Source organism: Neofelis nebulosa, chromosome 12, assembly GCF_028018385.1.
Source record: "Neofelis nebulosa isolate mNeoNeb1 chromosome 12, mNeoNeb1.pri, whole genome shotgun sequence".
NCBI classification, from domain to species: domain Eukaryota; kingdom Metazoa; phylum Chordata; class Mammalia; order Carnivora; family Felidae; genus Neofelis; species Neofelis nebulosa.
The window spans coordinates 83,417,237-83,431,570 of NC_080793.1; the positions used below are offsets into that span (position 1 = coordinate 83,417,237).

General features: G+C 50.7%; 1 protein-coding gene and 1 long non-coding RNA gene across 4 annotated transcripts in view; one reads left to right on the forward strand and one right to left on the reverse strand.

Moving 5' to 3' along the window:
• Positions 1-2,445, forward strand: part of APBA1 (amyloid beta precursor protein binding family A member 1) — a 208,905-nt gene extending 206,460 nt beyond the window's left edge. For both annotated transcript variants that reach the window (XR_009251847.1, XR_009251848.1), the window contains exon 14: positions 1,444-2,445. The gene's annotated coding sequence lies outside the window, so the exon portion shown is untranslated. The remainder of the gene's footprint in view (positions 1-1,443) is intronic.
• On the reverse strand, positions 39-10,928 carry LOC131492096 (uncharacterized). 2 transcript variants are annotated; one of them, XR_009251850.1, is made up of 6 exons: positions 9,522-10,928; positions 8,766-8,941; positions 7,988-8,222; positions 4,883-6,696; positions 2,726-3,154; positions 39-1,273 (listed from the first exon to the last, which is right to left on the reverse strand). It is a non-coding gene; the product is annotated as an uncharacterized LOC131492096 (long non-coding RNA). The 2 variants fall into 2 exon arrangements; XR_009251849.1 differs by having other exon boundaries at positions 4,883-8,222.
• Positions 10,929-14,334: the final 3,406 nt, after the last annotated feature.

Here is a 14,334-nt window from a genome sequence, read left to right on the forward strand (position 1 = left end):
CAGGGCCACGTAGCAGGATGGGATTCGAGAGGCCACAAAACTGAGGGGACAAGGATGACCTCACACGATGCCTGAGCATCCCCACGTGTGTTCTAGAAACATCAGCTTGCTGCCTGGTGGGTCTGAGAGGGCTTGCACTTGGGTGAGATGCTGCTTGTTCTCACCAGGTGCCTCGTGTTGTGGATTCTGTCTCCGTTCATGCAGATGTTGTAGTGATCTTATCCTGAGCCAGTTTTCAATTACTCTTGGTCCAAAGAGCATTTTGTTTTCATGTAGGTGGGTGTGGGTTGGTTTGCTTTTTTTTGTTTTGTTCCATTTCATTCATGACCTCAGCAGAGACAGGGGAAGAGAAACTAATATATTTTGTAATATTAAGAGTCCCTGCTCTCTGCACATGGGATATTTATGTTGTATCTGTGCAAACAGGAATTCGGTGAGCATATGTGGACTGGCTCATGTATTTGTTTGTTGGAGGGATTACGGGGAGGGAGACACATGAACATAAAAAAAATCGGAACAAGAGACTAGCCCCAGACGACTGTGTAGTGTGTTCCCCTGGGATTTCTGTACCTCAGGGTTTCTGTGAGTCAGGAAAGCCGAATGTTCCAAAGGCATCAGTGGTCGACCCTCAGTTTGTAGTATAAACCTTAATAAAGTAGGGGCTGCCCCCTCTGCAGGGGAGCCAGGCTGGACAGTCCAGGACCCCTGGACTTCAGAGGAGGCTCAGCCCCACACAGCCTGAATCAGCCAGAACCATGGCCCCAAGTTCTCAGTTTACCAAACTGTAGTGTGTCTGACAAAATAGTCAAGGACTCAAGAGCCTTGTGTCGCTCTTCCCTCTGCCAAAAAGAGTAGAACAGGAACAAAGCATTAGTGGTGGGGTGTGAGGCCTCAGGAGCCTTGGAAGGGGTTCATGCCTGTCTGGTCCCAGGGTGACCACTCCGGCCACTTGCCCCAGCACCGGGACAGAGGCCGATCTGCGATGGGCCAGCAGTCCCTACGCAGCCTGCCAATATCACAATTAGGCATCTTCACCCAAAGGAGAGGGGACAGAGAACACAGATTCTGCTGCTATGGCACAAAAGTCTTAGAACGTTTGACTAGTGCCGCAAAAGCCCATTTGGTAAGAGCTGCTGGAAGACCAGCATCTTCTAGCAGAAGAGTGAGGTTACTTGTCCACCACCTACCTTCTGTTACTGAAAGTGGCTCTGCATACCCAGACACTCTCGTTCCCGGAGCTCGGTACAGGTTCACCTGGAGTGTATTCTTGGCCCTGCTCGCGTCGGATGGAGGGAGTTAAGCGTTAGTAACTCGGTGTTTGAAAATCCATAGGACGTGGTGGTCTCTTCTGGCATCCCAGTATATATAGTTATATATGTAAATATCTGAATACCCCCACCCCGTCACGGGGAACACTATGTACAGAGCAGCCTTCCCCAACAGGGCCCAGGCAAAAAGCCACTCTTGCTGCTTGGCTGGGACATGCTGGTGACTCAGCTTCGGGGACAGGTTCTCAGCTTCGTCTACCCGTCCTGGTCCAGCTGGGATGCACCAGAACGCATCCTGTCTCTGCCTTCTCACACGGGAGCATTTCAGGGAGCCACCGTCAGCCTTGGGTTCACAAGAGGAGGAGACCCCCAGAGACCAAGGCCTGGAGTGCACACCCTCCCCAGAGCAGGCTCCTCGGGGCCTGGAGCCCACCATGGAACAGCGGCCTCAGAGAGTCCCAGACTAAACGACTACCTCCCCCATCACTTCTGCCGCCCCTGAGGCCCCCCCCCCATTCGCACCCAACGTCCCCATCTGCACGCTGAGGAAACCCATCCACACGCCCTTCTTGGGTCCCTCGACCCAGTGGTGTGTCTGTTACCAATGTTTACAACCAAGGGCCACCTCCTTTTAGACCTGTTTACTCTCTCTCTTCCAAGGCCGCTTGCTGGTCTGAGCTTCGTGTCTGTCTGCGCCTTCCCTGGCTTGGGCCCTCTGGAGCACACGACCCGATTCTTTGCCCCCCTCCATCACAGCAGGGCGTGAGGACCACATGGGAAGGAAATTTCTTGTACATATTCAGCACAGCCCCTAGAGTCTGAACTTGTACTATTGTTCTGTAAAGAGGGTGAAATAGAGCTTATTGTAAAGCTTGGGACAAGTAGAGTATTGTATTTGTAACAATATTGTTCTTTGTATACACAAAACTCAATGATCTCTATATATAAATATAAATTATATAAATAAAATATATATACACGTGAGCCCGGAATGATGGCACCACACACCCACTGAATGTACTTGCTCTGACAGTCTGGTCACCGGCCCGGCTCGCCCTCCCCTCCTCTGTACCGTTTTGGGGGTTGTGATGTATTTAATGTGTTCTCTTCCTTGATTTCACTGAACGCTAATGTCTGTAAGAGTCGCTGCAACAATAAACAAGAACTTCGCCTCTTGGCCCAGTGTCGTGTTGTTTCAGGGGAGGGACAGGATGCCAGGTGGGGGAAAGATGGCATCTTGTTCCCTGCAGGCCCCCTCCTGGCCCGCCCGTCAGGCCAGCACCAGGTGGGCGCCACAGCGGGTGGGCCTGCTCTGGCCCCCGTCACCAAGCCCCCTGCAAGGGTGCTGTCCCCTGGGGGATGACTGTCCCCGGGAGTGGGGTCTGGCACCCGACACTTTCCCCCTCGGCATGATCTCTGCCACAAGTTGCAGAACTAGAGAAAAAAATTCCACTCACCTATCCTGCCACACACAGATCCCTCCTTCTCGTCTTTGCTCTAGAACTTCCCCTTACACTGTGATCCTCCAGGCTGGCTTCCTCATCTGCCGCAGGGCGTCTATCTCATGGGGACCGTGTGAGCGTCAGCTAATGCATTCAGAGCATTTGGAATCCCACGGCTCGCAGAAGGGCTCAGAAAGGGCAGGCCGCTCTCATGAAAGCACCGTCTTTCATGGGCGCCACAGACACGGGTCCGCATCAGCTGCCTGGGACTTTGCACACCCTGGGAGCAGCGGCCACAGCTCAAGAAGGTCCCGGAGAACATAGGCGCTGGCGGTGTCTCTGCTCCGTTCACATGGCCCCAGGACACCAGAAGCCCCAGCTTGGCTGGCAGAGCATCATGAACTGATGTATTCGATTTCATCCCACAAAGGCATGTTTAAATTCCTGGTTAAAAAAGAAAAAGACACCTCTGGAACGTCAGGGTGTAACTTCTTAAAAGTTAAAAATAGGACTGTCCTACAAATACAGGATGAACAGGTCAAAGATTTATCAACTCGTTGATGAGGACACGAGTGAAATGATAAAGCTGGTCCAAAGAGCATTGTGAGGTCCCGAGAATTTTTAGACATTTAAAAAGCGATGTTAGATTAAAAATGCTAGGTTAGCTGGCCTGTGTCTTTTGTATGCCATCATTTGTATGTCTTGTTGGGGGCAAAGGGAGGGTGCCTGGATGGGGTTCAGTGCTGTGCAGAAAGAGCATGGAAAAGAGCACATGCATACCATCATTCTTCACAAGAGTGGGGCAACCCACGCATCTACCAACAGACAAATGAATAATCAATATATAAATATACATATAATGGAGTATCATACAGCCTTAAAAAAGCAAATTCTGACACATGCTACAACATGGATGACGCTTGAAGACCTTATGCTGAGTGACATAAGCCAGACCCAAAATGACAAATACTCTATGGCTTTTACGAGACAGCCGGAGCAGATTCATAGACAAAAAGGACAGCCATTTGCCAGGGGGTGGGGGAGGGCAGAATAGGGGGTTATTGTTCAGTGGACGTAGGGTTTCAGTTTGGGAAGATGGAAAAAAGTCTGGAGATGGATGGCGGATATTGTTGCACCACCACGAGAAGGGACTTCATACTGCAAAACTGGAAAAATGGTTAAATAGGTGACATTTTGTGTAGATTGTGTTGTGTAGTTTTTCTAAAGAAGAGTAAAGCATGGAATGGGTTCGGAGGTACTTTTTTATGGGAGGGCTAGGAAAGGCCTCGCTGAGAGGGAATGTGGGAGGTTCCTGGGGATGTCTAGGCGGTCAGTGTTCCAGGCTGAAGGGACAGCACAAAGGCCCTGAGGCCAGATCTTGCAGGGAGTGTTGGAGGCAGCGCTAGCGGGCCTGTGTGGCTAGAGCTGAGCAAGGGAGGCAGCAAAAAGCTGGAGATGAACTCGGCAGGGTAGGGGTGATGGTAATAGATGTAGACAGTTGGAAAAAAACTCTGGTGCTGCATGCAAACACATGCACACACGCACCCCTAATTGTTTCCACACAAACCCACACACACAGCTCTCACTCGTCACCTCCTCTGAGCTCACATCCCGAAACCACCCCTTTTTGAGAGAACCCATTTGGCAGGAGCTGGGATTTGGCGCCCTCTGGTGGAATAACATAAGAAATGCCCAATCCAGACAACCACCCGCAATGCCAGATGGTGGTGAGTGAATGAGGACTCTTAGCCACCCGTCCCAGGCCCGTCTCTTCCAAACAAGGAGTAGGACTTGCCCGAAGCCACACGGTGAGGAGTCAGCTGGAACCACGCTCCCTGACAGCTGCTGCTGGAGGGAGGGGGTCCTCACCTTCCTACCGGCCAGGCCTGGAGCAGCCTGGAGACCCTCTGGGGAGCACAGTGCTGTCACTTCAGCCTTGGGGCCACCCCTGGAGTCTCTGTTGGTAATTTCACCAGCTGCCTAACTAACTACACTGCAGCTCTCTTTCCCCTCCACTGAATAGTTTCCGAAGGGCAAGGGCCAAATCTTTCTCAGCTTTCTAGTCATGGTGGCTTAGAATCAGAAAAGTCACCGACAGGGATTCAAATTATAGCTCTGTATGACACTAATTCTATTCTCCCTGTGCAATCCTGGGCACATTAATGAACCAACCTGAGCTGTCAAACAGGCACAGCTTGTCCCCTTGAGGCATGTCTCAGGTACAACAGAGGCAGTCACCATGTGTGAAGTACAGGGCTAGTCCTGGAGGGCAGGTGTCAGGGAATTCTTCTCAGAGGAGGTGATGTCTCTGCAGGGTTTTGAAGGTGCTGTAGGAGTTTTCCAGGTGCCATGGCTGGAGCAAACACTCCATGCAGAGGCATAGGAACCTGGAAGAACGACAAGAAGGTCCAAAAGCACTTGGTACTCCAGAAGCATAGTGCGGTGGTGGCTTTTCACCACATCAACTTGGCTAAGCTGGGTGCTTTCGTGGCTCCCACAGTGTCATTGGGTGGCCGGTGCCCACTGTTGGCTCAGACAGAAACCATCCAGTGGCGCCTCTGTTTCATTGATGGGTTCCGAGCCCCGGACTAGGTATGTGTGCAGCCAGCTCCAACAGGTCACCATGTCACAGAGGTGGGAGGTGATAGACTCAGGGCCACTCTGTGCCCGTGGTTTCCAGCCTCTCCTTGCCCCCATTCACATCTGCTTTTCTCTACAACAGCCAGCCCTGCCCACCCAGAGGCACAGCCTTCCCTGGACTTCTTCACCAGCTCCCACAACCGCATGTGGCCTGATTCCCCACAGTAAATGCCTCCTGCATACCGCTCAGAGTGACCAAACCCAAAAAGGTGGAAAAGAGTGAAACAGAGACGGAAAAAGAGTGAAACAGAGATGGAAAAAGAGTGAAGAAGCTCAGTCTGGGGCTGATCACAGAACACTCTGGAAGGCCTGCTCAACACCGTCAACTTTGTTCCCCTGCAAGTCCTTCTGGCTGAGAATGCACAGCTCCTGGGTGCTGCGCTCACCCCTGAATTGTGGAAGATGGAAGTCATTCCTCTTTGTCATGGGATCTGGAGATATGAGGACGTTTCCAGCTCCCTGAAGCTCTCATGAAGAACTCTGGTGCGGGAAAAACTACCCCAGCCCCTGGGGTCTGTGGAGGATGCAGCTGTGAGCTGCCTCCTGTCCATCCCTCTCCTCACAGCCATTGGCCAGAGCATCCCCATTGTGCTCTGAGGAAAATGAGGCTCAGAGACTCAGGAGAATACTTGGCCCAAAGACACACACCTCCAAAACAGTAATGGGTGTCCCCGGTCTGGGACTCCAGTCCCAGCCATGTCCTAAGAGGAAACTAGGAGGATAGTAGGGTGCCCGTGTGTGCGAGGGTGGGGCAACAGAGTGACATTCTCCCTCATGTCCCCAAATTCACGCCTGGTCTCCAGCCTGCCAGTCAGGACGGCTTCCTGACGGGCTTCCTCGCCAGGCGGGAATGTGGAGGATGAGGAAGGATAGGTCGTTCATGGCTTTCAAGGGCCCTAACAACCACCTGACCCCACAGGGCCTCAGAGGACACCCGGCAACTGGCTCTCCTCCGGACATCCTGGGGGGCAGAGCTCCCCTCGGTGTAGGGTCCCTGTGGCCACACCTGCTGCAGCCAGCTTGACATCACCCGCGAGAACCCACTGCCCCATTTTCAGAATTTTGCTGTTAAATAGAATCATTACTAAAATTAATGAGCTTTGGTAAAAACAAAGGTAATCAGTCATCAAAACTCAGTCATTACCTACTGTGTTTCACCGTTAATCCACACTCTTCCATTTTTCCCCGCCATCTGAACGATGGCAACACCAGCTACCGGGAAGAAGCACCTGTCTTCATGACTCAGCTCAGCAACATCACACTGAGAGCTCACAAGCGGCCGTCGGGGGGGGGGGGGTATGTGCTCCCAGATATGAGCAAACTTGATCTATTGTTTTCTTGATCATCTAGGATTAAGAAAGTGGTGGAGAGACGTGAAGAATACAAACTAAAAGTTTCGTGCCTGCAGCCACGACGTGACTAGCACAGAAACATGAGGGAAGGAGTCTTTCCACACCTGACCCGCCATGAGCCAATTCGGCAAAGAATTCACTTGTGGCATGACGGGCAGGGATGTTCTGACACAAACCTCCTTCGTTTAGGATCTGTCTTACTCGTTAACATAAATGAAACCAGCAGCATGGGGCACCCGGGGGGCTCAGTGTGCTAAGCGTTGAGCGTCAACTCCTGATTTCCACGCAGGTCATGATCCCAGGGTCATGGGACCGAGCCCCACGTCAGGCTCCACACTGAGCGTGGAGTCTGCTTAAGGTTCTCTCTCTCGGGCGCCTCGGGGGCTCAGTTGGTTGAGCGTCCAACTTCAGCTCAGGTCATAATCTCATGGTTTGTGAGTTCGAGCCCCACGTTGCACTCCCTGTTGTCAGTGCAGAGCCTGCTTGAGATCCTCTGTCTCCCTCGATCTCTGCCCTTCCCCCGCTCACCCTCTCTCTCAAAAGCCAAAGCATTAAAAAAAAAAAAAAAAAAAAGACTCTCTCTCCCTCTGCCCCTTCCCTGCTTGTGTGCACACATAAGCACTCTCTAAAAGCAAAAATATTAAATTAAAAATTTTACAAACCTCAGCTAACATTCATATCAGAGCGGCACTCATTTTTCGGTGACGTCAGTGACATCTCTACTGATTGGAATAAGGGATAAAGTTATTGTACTTTGTGTGCTCTATATACATCCTTTATGCGAGTTACTCTATAGTGTGTGTGGCCCGTGAAGCACTCTGCCCCCAGAGAGCCGGCCGTTAACCCCTTCCCAGCACACCTGCTCCAGGCCAGCTCTTCAGTCGACTTGGGCCGTCCCCAACCTTACTTTGTGGAGAGCTGGTCTGCAGATCTTTATTTAAAAAATAAATAATGTTCTTATGGGCCACTTGGGAGCAAACAGTTAGAGTGTCAACGAGTCTTGTTAGGTATCTGTCACAGCAGGGGACAGGCTCTGGCTCGGTGAGGAGAGGGACACATTCTGGGGAACATCTGAGGGTCCCTTCGGTGCGCTGGCCTCGGGGGCTCAGAACAGGCTCCCGCCCGGCTTCCGACTCTGAAGGCTGCAAGTGCATCACAGACGCGGTTCAATGTCAACAGTGCAAACTGATCTCTTTATCCATCACCCTGCCCGCACATCCTCACTGGAAACCCTCTAACACTCCATCGCTCCTAGTAACTTACCAACAAAACACTTAGCACTCACCGGGGTTTCATGAATTCCAGCCGGTCCCACTAGCACCCACTAGCAGGTAAGCAGATGTTACCTTCGTTTCACTGATAAAGAAACTAGCCTCAGATGCGGTAGGTAATTTGCCCGAAGGACCAGAAGCAGTGATTTCCCCTCAACCCTGTCTTGCCAGTGGCTGGCTGTGCAGTGCCTTCCCCTGTTTTCTGCGGGGCCATGTGGTCACCGGTGTGGCCCACGGGTACCCAGGCACCTGAAATACCAAGCAGGATGCTGCCTGTGTAAGATGTCACCTACAGGGAGCCTGGGGGTGGATGGGCAGCTACCTGGGACAAGGGGGCCAGGAACAGGATGCCAGGGGCCACGGAGAATAGTCAGCCCACCGTTTGGCAGGAAAGTTTGGCGAGCGTTAGGTTTGAGGGCCCGTGCCATCCAGACAGGACCAAGTCTGTTTCCGATTGCCTTTTATTTCACCTATTTCACTTTTCACTCAAGAAGAGTTCCAGGGGAAGGGGCTCGCACAAGTAAACACCAGCTTACCTTCTACCCTGCCCGCTCCCTCAGTGCACTCCTCCAGCTGGGAGCACGGCTTGGGGCCAGTCACCGTGCTGGAGCAGGACACAGAGGGTAGGGGCTAGTCCCGTGCCCTGGGGGTGCAAAGCAGGGACCTGCCAGCTGCCGTGTGGCCCAGAGACTGGGCCGATGCATGGGATCTGGTTCCCTTTCACCCTGGATCCTCAACAGCACCGAGGCATCTAGTAAGTTACCTAAGCTCCGTGTGCTTTGGTGGCCTCACCTGAGAAATGGAGACAATGACCATGCTTCCCTCAGAGGCTGGCTCTCGAGAGTAAGAGAGAAAGCAGATGAGATACACAGAGCAGCTAGCTAGCTCCTGGCCGTGGAAACACTCCACGGTGTTAGCCATGCTTCTCCTAGGAAAGTCTCAGGGGCCGACATCCTCGTCTGGCGTCCCTGTAGGAAAACACAGAACAGCCCTGCCTGAAGGTGGGCCAGGGGTCTCTGTGCAGCGCCTGGCTGTCCTGGCCTTCTTCAGCCCAGGCCAGCTTGCTGGGCCCATCCGTGATATTCTACAGCCACCTGGTGGGCCATATGGGAACAGAGCAACTCATTCAATAAACTCTGGACTCTGCTCCTAGAGCAAAATGCATGCGTAGATTCACTCCCCATAGATTGTCCAGGGCCTGCATTTTCCAAATTTCTCTTTAGTAAAAAAGAGAACAGTCATTTGGTGTTCCCTTGGTTTATCTATAGTGGGTGAGATTGGGGGCAGGGGAGCGGGGATAAACCCTTCCCATTTTACTGCTTGGCTCAAGTTGTTTTCATTAAAAAACCCGTTAGGTGCAAAGAAGACATCGGGCTAGGGCCTGGAGATGAGAGAGTGTCTCCACCGACTCCAGAACCTTCCATCCCATGCAGTAGCTCTCAATGGCCAGGGTTCCAGGGGTCCCAGCCAATCTGGCCAGGAGGTAGTATGTTTCCTAGGCTGGCACTCCACAGCTTGGGACACCAGTGAGCCCCAAGTGCAGCTTACCCTGGTGAGGTGGGGACATCAGCCTGGAAGCCACAAACAGAGTGATGTTGTTCCTGAAAACAAACCAACAAATCACGTGGAAATGGAATCCTTAAAAATGGACTGTAACTTTAAATGAACCAAGAGAATTTACAATTGAAAAGAGTCAAGCCACCAAATGCCTTTTACTAAATGATGGCAGATCTGATGTTCCCTGGAGGTAAATGGAACACTTGAGTTCTTTATTTAGATTCAACAAGCATTTACTCAGTATTAATACCGTGCCAGGAGCTGTGAACAAAACAAAACCCCTGCCCTCCTGCAATTTATATGCTAATGGAAGAGACAAAAACCAAACAAGTAAGTAAAATATATAGTTATGATGTGTTCTGGGGATAAATATTAAGCAACAAAAGGATGGGAGTGCCAGAGGATTGCAGTTTTGGAGAGGGTGCCCAGGAAAAGGCCTCGGTGAGAAGGGAATAGGTGAGGGGAGCAAAACACAGAGATTTCACAAAGCATTGCAGGCAAGGAGATGGTAAGTACAAAGGTCCTGGGGCATGTTCAGCACAGTGAGGCAGTCGGAGCAGAGGGCAGAAGGAAGGAGAGGGTAAGACCACCATGTCAGGGATAACCCTAAGTTCGGTATGTGGGTCCCTGTAAGTGGCTAAGGATTCTGGCTTTTATTCTGAGTCAGGTGGGAGCCACTGGAGGGTTTAGAGCAGAGGAGGAAATTGATCTGGATTTTATTTTAATAGGATTGCTCCACCTGCTGCCAAGGAGAAGGGAGTGAGGAAGAATACAGATCTTTGACTCTTGCCTCCTTCTTTCTCCCATATCCAGTTAGCCCAAATGTTTGTCACTTCTGCCTCCGAAGTATTTAGTCCTCCCAATCAGGTTTTCAAGACCATCCTTCTGAATCGTGTTAGCCAGTCCTTATTTAAAATCAATGTTTAATCTTGGGGCCCCTGGGTGGCTCAGTCAGTTCAGTGTCTGACTTCAACTCAGGATATGATCTCACTGTTTGTGAGTTGGAGCCTTGTGTGGGGTTCTGTGCTGACAGTTCAGAGCCTGAAACGGGCTGCAGATTCTGTGTCTGCCTCTCTGTCTGCCCCTCCCCAGCTCACAGTCTGTCTCTCTCTCTCTCTTACAAATAAACATTAAAAAAATTTTTAAATAGAATCAATGTGTAATCTTTATATACAAGCAATTTTTCTGATTCCAAAAGTAATGCAAATTCCTATGAAATGTTGGAAAAATTTAGACAAGTAGAAAAAGGGATGCCTGGGTGGCTCAGTCAGTTAAGCATCCAACTTGGGCTCAGGTCATGATCTCATGTTCATGGGTTCGAGCCCCTCGTTGGGCTCTGTGCTGACAGCTCAGAGCCTGGAGCCTGCTTTGGATTCTGTATCTCCCTCTCTCTCTGCCCCCTCCCTACTCACACACTCTCTCTCTGTCTCTCTGTCTCTCTCTCTCTCTCTCTCTCTCTCTCTCAAAAATAAATAAACATTAAGAAAATTTTTAAAAAGATGCTTAACCGGGGCACCTGGGTGGCTCAGTCGGTTGAGCGTCCGACTTCAGCTCAGGTCATGATCTCACAGCTCGTGAGTTTGAGCCCCGCGTCGGGCTCTGTGCTGACAGCTCAGAGCCTGGAGCCTGCTTTGGATTCTGAGTCTCCCTCTCTCTGTCTTCCCCTCCCGTGCTCATTCTCTCTCTCTCTCTCAAAAAATTTTAAAAATTAAAAAAAAAAGAAAAGTAGAAAAAAGAAAATGGCAATCACATGTAATCTCAGCACCTAGAGAAAATGACTGTAAACATTTTGCTACCTTTCTGTTCAGACTATATACTGTGCACTGTGCTGTATTTCCTAACTCCTTTTACTTACGTTGTATTGCAAACTCTTCCCCATGTCATTAAGGATTTCTTTGAAAACACTTTTTAATGGACATTATTCTATCACATTTGCCAATTTAAAAGGTTTTAATGCAAGAAGTTTTAACTAGGCTGCTTAATTAGGCTTATTTCAATTTTCTCTTGCTATTTTTTTGTTGTATTAAAAAACTTTTTTTAATATTTTTGAGAGAGAGAGAGAGAGAGAGCGAGCATGAGCAGGGGAGGAACAGAGAGAGAGAGGGAGACACAGAATCCAAAGCAGGCTTCAGGCACTGAGCTCTCAGTGCAGAGCCTGATGCGGGGCTTGAACTCACCAACCGTGAGATCACGGCCTGAGCCGAAGTCAAACACTCAACCGACTGAGCCACCCAGGCGCCCCTGTCTTGCTATTTTTCAACTGTACTGTGATCATTATCTTTGTTCTTAAATCCTGTCCTGATAGTGTTAGCAATAACAGCTCCGCAGGGTCCGTATTTTCCGTTTCCTCCGCTGCAGCCTATGCCGCCTGGGACCTGGGAGCTCTTTCCAGGGCTCCCCTCCAACCCAACTGCCTCAGCCTGGGATTCCAGGGTCTCTGTAAGTGGATCCTAACTCTCGTCCTGCATCATCTCCTGCAACTGTTCCCTGCTTCTGGAACCACCTGTCCTCCAGACACAGCTTCTCCCACCACCAGGACTCTTCTTCCTCTGCCTGGAACAGCAGCCACCCCATTCCTGCCAGTGGAAATCCCCTGCGGCCCTCCGTGTCCCCGCCCAGAGCAGAAGGCTCGCTGCCTTGTGACGCCTCGGGTACTTTTCACAGCCTGTCACACAGCACGCCATGGTGCATGGCTCAGCTGCCTCTGCCCTGCTATTCCGGGAGGGCCGTGTGGTCTCGCTCATTTCTTTCCCCGTTAGACCTAGCACAGTGCCTGGAACATAGTACACAGAACATCGTGTATTCAAGCAATGGTCACCACTCAGCTAGAAGCTTACAAACGTGGCAGGAACCTCACTGTCTGAGGTCAGCGACCCCACCGCCTACACATAAGCAGCTGTGGCAGAAGCCGCATCTGAATCTGACCATGTCTCATGACTTCTGCTGCGTCCTCCTTAGAACCACCCACCCGCCACGGTCACCACTCCCTGGGTAATTGCAGCAGCCCCCTGTCTCCTTCCCTCCTCCTCCCCGTCTGAACAGCGGCCAGAGTGAACCCATTAGCATGGCAAAATCATGTTAAGCCCCTGCTCAAATCCCTTTACATGGGCTCCATCCCACATAGACTTAAAAACCAAGAACCCTGGCCTCCTCTCTGACCCGTTTTCCCATCCATCATTCCAGTGCTCTCTCCATCCCAACCAGAACACTTCACCAACACACACCAAGAACATTCCTGCCCCAGGGCCTTTGCCCTTGCTGTGCTCCCTCCCAGGGGCCCTGTGGCTCACTCTCATCTCAGGTCTCAGCTGAAATGTCACCTGAGCAAAGAGGATTTCTCTGAGCAGGTCCTCTGATACAATGCAGCAAGACCTCATCTGTTTTCTCTGTCTGGGGGCAGCGGCACCCGTCACCTCCTATCCTTTCATCGTGCTTTATTTTTCTTCATAGTCCTTATCACTATTGCTGTTTTTTTTAATCATTTCTTTCTTTATTATCTGGCCCCTCTCACTCAAATCAAAGCTCTCTGAGCCCAAGGACGGGGTGGAATGTGTTTTGTTCTCTGCCTCATCCCCAGTTCCTGGAACCACACCCACCATCTAGTTGTCACTTGATAAATATTTGCCAAGGGAGCGAGTGAATGAATGCGGGAATGAGGGCAACTGCCTCTCCCTATCCCACAGGATGAGGAGGGGCTTAGATCTCCAGGCAGAGCAAGGAGTAGGTTCCGGAGGATGACCTCAGTCTAGGCAGAATCCCTGTTCTAAGTCCCATAGCAGAGATAAATGCTGAAGTCTCCCTTTGGCACCGTGGTGGTTTTAAAATTACATGCACACATATTTGGATACACCTTCAAAGGGTACAGCTGAATTCCCCTTCCCAGATTGTGGGCTGGACTTCATGGCTTGCTTCTAACAAACAGAAATTGTGGCTTGTCACTTCCAAAGTACAATTTAAGAAGCCTGCAGCTTCCCTCTCAGCAGTCTCTCCAGTTTTCCTCTGTCTCTCAGATCACACATTCCAGGGGAAGCTGGTTGCCATGTTGTAAGCATCCCCACAGACAGGTCTATACAGTAAGGAACTCAAGTCTCCAGTCAGTAGCCAGTGACAAACTGAAGCCTGTCCACACCACAGGAGTGAGCCTGGAAGCCAGCCCTGAGTCCCAGGTGAGCCTTCAGCTAGCTGCTGCTCTGACTGCGTGACAGCAACCTCATGACTGTCCCTAAGCCAGACCCATCCAATCAAGCTGCTCCCAGGTTACTGACTCTCAGAGCCTGTGAGGTAGTGAGTATGTATTGTCTGAGGATGATTTGTTACACAGCCATCGGTGACTGATACAGTCAGCATGCTTTGTCCAACACCCACAAAAAGTAACCGTGCACCACCAGTACTTGCCTTTCCAGGTGGCTTTCTGAAATACAAGCTCCTGAACTGGCTGCTCGGGGGAGGAGCACATGGCCAGTCCCTTCTGGGTACCAACAATGCCGTGTGTGTAGTGACAAGGACAGGGGCTTCCAGGTTGGACTTGGCTGGGTTTAATCTCACCAGCTGTGTGATCTGAAGCAAGTATTTTAACGTTTCAGAAACTCCTTCTTATTGTTTATAAAACGGTAATAGTAAAACAATCAGGCATGCGGTATAGTACGGAGGTAAATTCTGCCAAGTGCTAAGCACAAGCAATGCACACACCATTACAGTTCATTCTCTTTGCAATTCTGTTTTCTTGCTACTCATGTGTCAAGGTCTTCCCTGACTACTAAGTCATCTCAAAATGCCAACGACAACTATCATGTGTAAATCCCAG